The 6000-nt window shown below is 38.9% G+C and overlaps 1 protein-coding gene and 1 long non-coding RNA gene across 3 annotated transcripts in view; both read left to right on the top strand.

Moving 5' to 3' along the window:
• LOC116538066 overlaps window positions 1-97 on the top strand; it is a 2396-nt gene extending 2299 nt beyond the window's left edge. The window contains exon 2 of the long non-coding RNA XR_004263488.1: window positions 35-97. This is a non-coding gene — a long non-coding RNA (uncharacterized LOC116538066). The remainder of the gene's footprint in view (window positions 1-34) is intronic.
• Window positions 1-6000, top strand: part of CSMD1 (CUB and Sushi multiple domains 1) — a 2101842-nt gene that overhangs the window by 789880 nt on the left and 1305962 nt on the right. The gene's annotated exons all lie outside the window — the stretch shown is intronic.

Below are 6000 nucleotides of genomic sequence, written 5' to 3'. Positions count from 1 at the left end.
AGACAGGTGCCTGTGGACGCGGTATATTAGACAGGTGCCTGTGGACGTGGTATATTAGACAGGCTTTGGGTCATTCAATGTGCTAAGCACCCAGAGTTAAAAAATGACACATCTTTTGAGAAATTAGTATGAATGAATATATACATTTTAAAAATTGCCGGGCACCGTTGTTAACGCCTGTAATCCTAGCACTTTGGGAGGCTGAAGCCGGGAGATCAGGAGGTCAGGAGTTGGAGACCAGCCTGGCCAAGATGGTGAAACCCTGCCTCTACTAAAAATCCAAAAATTAGCTGGGTCGGTGGTGCCTCATGCGTATAATCCCAGCTACTCAGGAGGCTGAGGCAGAAGAATCGCTTGAACCCAGGAGGTGGAGGTTGCAGTGAGCCGAGATCATGCCATGGCTCTCCACCCTGGGCGACAGAGTGAGACTCCATCTCAAAAGCAAAACAAACAACAAATAAAATGAAATAAACAAAAATAAATTTAAAATTTTTTTTTCCAGTGAAATTTTTATGTGAGCTTTATCATGTAACCTGTGAAATCTAACGAATAAAAATGACGTTGTTTTCTTTCTTGCACCGTGGTCCATTCTAGGGTTTGGACAGGACAGAGATACCTCTGAAAGATGAATCACACACACTGTGGGTGGAGATGGAGGAAGTCTTCACTCTGAGATTAAAGCAAGAGAATTTTCTATTCTTGAAGTCCCCGGGAGAGGGACTGTTATGGATGGAATGCGTCCCCCTAAAATTCATATGTTGAAGACTTAACTCCCACCAATATGATGGTATTTGGAGCTTTTGGGAGGAAATTGGGTTACATTAGGTCATGAAAACCCCGCTCTTAGAAACAAGATTAGTGCACCAGTTAGAAGAGAAAGCACAGAGCTCCATTTCTCTCTTTGTTCACGCACCGAGGAAGAGCCCCTGAGGACATGGCAAGAAGGCGCCCACAGTGCAGAGACGGCTCTTGTCTGTCTTTCCACCAGTTTGTGATGATGATCCGAGTGCAAGTTAGCACAGATCTTCTGTTCCAGGAGCAGCCACAGCTCCCTTTTCAGCACCAGCAACACTGTGGCCATATACCACATCACTCATTTATTCACAACAAATACTTACTTAGCACCTGCCATGTATTCATCAGGTCTAATCTTACATGGTTTAGAATAAAATGGAAAATACAATGTAGATATAAACACTCAATTCAATGAAAAAAAAAAAAAGCAATTCAGAATTGTGCCAAATGAACAGCCACAAGATGCTACAGGGACATTTAGAAGTGGCATCTAATGTAGACAGCTGAGTTCAGACCTCCAGGATAAGCAGGTCTCAGATGGCCACATAGAGAAATGGGGATCTTGAGAGCAAGGTTGGTTTCCATGGAAGAACAGAGTGAGGTGGTTCAGAACTTCGGTGTCTGCAGCACACCTTCCAGTCCTGCAGAGAGGCCTCTTCAGGAGCCTCGGGCCATTTCTGAATCTGTGCCTGCGATCCCTGGCTCTATAGATGGGTCCCATGGATCACTCCCTGGAAGTCTTGTTCATTCACAACCCCCTCTTTTCATTCACAACCCCCTCCTTACTGATGTCTTTTCTGCGTATCTTTCCTGGACTACATCAACTGTTATCTCCTGGGAATCTATGTTGAGTCCCGTGAGAAAACAATCTTCCTTTTCATTAAATTCCTGTAGCACTTGATGTATGTGTGCAGGTTAGCACTTATATGGGGGTTAATGGTTGGCTGATCTGTTTCAGGGGTCACACTTCACTAGAAGTTAGAATATGACTTCTAGCTAGACTCTAACTAGATGCCAGAACTTCTCAGGAATGGGGTTCACATCTTCCTCACCCCGGGTCCTCAGAAACTCAAATAGATACACAATGGTTTGAATTGTTTCTGCTGAAGACAAAATGATTAATAGACAAAGTTTATGTGTGACATCTCCCAGCCTCCTCAGTGTTTCCCCCCAGTTTTACCTTAAGCTCTCCATGGATTAATCTCACCTCATTCAGGCATTTTATGATGACGTGGAGTTCGTGCAAGTACTGGATATGGCTTCCACTTGAATTTCCCAGGAGTAGATTCTTTGTAGGTGGCCAAATAATAATTAACTAGCCAACTCAAACAAATGAAACTTCATGGAGCATCCTAAAGCTACTCTACTTCTTCTCAGATATTATTTGTGCATTTCAACAGAGGTCTTATACTTACTTTATTAATATCTTAGTCCCTTGGCGCTGCTATAGCAAAATTATATACATTGGATAGCTTATAAAGAACAGAAATTTGTATCTCACAACTCTGGAGGCTCTGGGGTGTCCAAGATCAAGGTATCTTGGTCAGGGATCATTTCCTGGTTCACAGATGGGAACTTCTCCTTGTGTCATAGGGTGGAAGGCCTCTGGAGAGTTCTCTGGGGGTCTCTTTTATAAGGGCACTAATCCCATTCCTGAAAGCTCCTTCTTCCTAACCAAATCAATTCCCAGAGGTCCTGCCTCCAAATACCATCACATTCAGGATCAGGATTTCAACACATGAATTTTGTGGAGAACACATTCAGAACACGGAAATCAGTCACTGAGAAACACTAATGCAGACATCTCTAACATGTCAAAAAGATTCTGAACAGAGACTTTTAACATTCATATCCGAGATGTGGCGTATGGAGAGCGGGCACTTCTGCGTACAAAGAAGCCGATCTTCCCTGTCATAACAGTGTTAACTTCAAAAATAAAAAGAAAAGGAATTTGGGAAAATGATATGTTTTCAATATGAATGTCATTGCTTCTATGAAAATGCATGTCATTGTTCTTGAAGCTGGACTGTTGTAGATAAGTGATGGCATTTTCCAACTGTGCAGTTCAGTGCCAGTCCACGGAACAATGGGCTTTAATAAACCTAGAACAACATATCCTTGTGGTTTGCATCTGCAGGTGCATCTAGGCATCATACCACGTTTATCTTCTTCCTGTTTCCTCCTTTTCTTATGAATAACCAAATTATGATCGACTACAGAAAACTTCTTGGAATAAAGAATTCTCGCGAACTTCAATATCCTTTTCCTCCTTTTACCCTTATCCAAGATTCTTCCCCCTAAAAAGAATAAAATAATGTTTCTCACTTAGATTTCAAGACACCTGACATTCAGTTTAGTTCCAACCCCCAAGTAGGGCTTTAACCAGATAGCAGTGAGTTAACGGAATCTTATGACTGTTAAATCATGCTTGACATCAAACTTTTATACAATGTCTCCTTCAGTTTAGGGTGAGAGTTTTAGGTAAGAAAGTCAGATTTAGTGATTAAATACCCTTCATCTAATTTCCAGCACGACATAACACTATGCCTAGAATCACAAGAGCCATTCAGATTTCTATTTTTGAATGGAGAAAAGCCAGGTCAGTTACTTTTCGTAGATAGTTTGTAATTTGAAGGACAAGTGTGACCAGGCGCAGTGGCTTATCTGTGTAATTGCAGCACTTTGGGAGGCTGAGGCAGGAGAATCACCTGAGATCAGGAGTTCAAGACCAGCCTTGCCAACATGGTGAAACCGGGTCTCTACTAAGAATACAAAAATTAGTTGGACGTGGTGGCGGGAGCCTGTAATTCCGGCTGAGTCAGGAGAATCACTTGAGCCCTGGAGGCAGAGGTTGTAGTAAGCCGAGATCACACCAATGCCCTCTATCTTGGGCAACAAGAGAGAGACTCTATCTCAACAAATAAATAAAATTATAAAGAACGAGTGTTTCTCAATACAATCAGATTTTGAGGTTTAGAAAACAAAAAAACACAAATAGTAAAGTGAAAATCTTGAAAGTATACAAAGCATGAATATGAGCAAGTACTAGAGTAATTACGACTCTAACTTTCTTTCTTCTAACTCTTTCTTCTAACTCTTTCTTCTAACACCTCATGTCATGAGGCCAACAGATTGCTTCATAATGATGCCATATGTTGATGGCTTTGCTTTACAAAATGATTAGCCATTTGCAAAAGAAAGAAAGGAGAAGGTAGAAAAGAAAGGGAAGAAGAAAGGAGCACACATACTTTATGTATGATTTTCAGACACTGTGGTGAAACAAAGGTATTTGGAGTTGATGTGTTTGATCCTTTATCACATATATGTATAGACATTCTGGTTGCTTTTCTTAGACTGGCAGTTTTGTTAGGTAGAACCCTGAGTATGTGGACTGAGGCTGTGATGGGGCCAACAATGTCATTTCCTTTTGCCATGGTCTATCACTACCCAACATATTCTTAAGAATGGGCTTATAAACAGTAGTCATAAGCCCAGAGCTTGTAGTTATTAGGCCACTTAGCAGAAAGAGCCTGCAGTAAAGAAGAACGCTGGCTCAACATTTGTTGGGGGAGTGTATGCAAATTTATAACAATAATTATTATACACAAAATGTTGTAATTAGCCTTTAACAACAACAGAAATACAGAACTGTCTTCTTATTTCTCCTAGTTAGAGCCAGAGAGCTGGCCCTGAGAGAGTTCAATGTCTAATGTCTGATCTCTACACCTATCACTTTTATAATAATTTTTGCAACATCTTTGTGAGGCAAATATGCTCCTATTCTGTCGGAGGAGAATAGTGATCCTGAAATTCTAGGTGATTTATTGAAGTCATATGCGAGGTTGGACCCATGACTCTGAGCCTCACGCTCTTTCCATAATAACACTGCCTCTGGTAACAGATGGCTTCCTTCCATCATGGCGTCAGTAACCTCAAAGAAGGATAAGACAATGCCTTTGAATTAGAGTCAATGCACAATTAATGTGTATTTTAAACATTTCACTATATCAATACGAGTTTTCATAATATTCTGTAGTTGAAAATATATTCTTGGTGGAGAAATATTTCATTTAGGAAAGCCCTTATGAAAACTCTTTCCTGATTTTTCCCAGGGTAGCAGGCTGGGCAGTTGTTGCTCTATGGATGTGTGTGTGATGAAAGCCAAATACCAGTACTGATGTTGAAAATTGAACAATCTAAGCAACAACAAAATAGGAAATTAACCGAATCATAGAATATAATATTTGGTGGTGACTCAAGTTAGTGGTGTTAATGACTCTGTAAATGATTGTTACTAAATACAAAAACTACATTATGACAGTGCAAAGGCTGCTGAAGTATGAGAGATAAAAATCACTTGAAAGTCAAAAAATGATAGAATTTATTTCAATAGCTTGTACTGTAATTGGTTTCATTTTTATGTTTCTAGTCATTGGAGGTCTAGGAAAATTACTATTTTTAGTCAGTAATAATTTATAATATTTATGGAGAAAATTAAGAGCTACTTGGTAGTCAGAAATTTGAGGGTTTAAAAACATCTTGATATATAGCATCCATGAACATTATAGCTGTGTTTTATGATTGGACTTTATTGTACAACGTAATTAAGCAACTGGTCTAAAACACTGTATGCAGAAAAGTACACTAACCATTATATCTACTTTGAGCAGGGTTTAATTTTGCTAGTTATTCATTGGAATATAATTTAATGAATATTTTAAGTCACAGATTTCAGAATTAGGAAGACCTTGGATTATATACACGATCATTTGTTTATTCATTGTCTGACCTCAGGCATATCACCAGAATTTACAGGCTTGATTTTCTTTATCTATGCAATGGATAGATTAAGATGTAGCTATCTGGTTCATCATATTGCTTTGAGGATTACATGTTTTAATAAATATAAATATGTTGTAGAGCAACCCAAACATTTATTAAGATTAGAAGAAAACTCTAAATCTTAAGATATTGGTTAAGAATATCAATTCAAACATATCCAGCATTGCAATATGTTGTCATGTTCCCAGATGATGTAAGTTTAGAAAAAGATTTATAAGGCTTGTAGTCTAATAAGTTTATATATATGTATATATATATGTGTGTGTGTGTGTGTGTGTGCACGCATGCACATAAGACGTTCTTATGTTTAAAATGTTGAGTAGCAAAATTATATGAATTTATTATAGACTTAAGTGTTACAGT

Source organism: Sapajus apella, unplaced genomic scaffold (assembly GCF_009761245.1).
Source record: "Sapajus apella isolate SASKATOON/1434 unplaced genomic scaffold, GSC_monkey_1.0 scaffold116, whole genome shotgun sequence".
In the NCBI taxonomy this organism is placed as follows: domain Eukaryota; kingdom Metazoa; phylum Chordata; class Mammalia; order Primates; family Cebidae; genus Sapajus; species Sapajus apella.
Note: the sequence above shows the minus strand (reverse complement) of the source record. Positions and strands in the feature narration are given on the sequence as shown.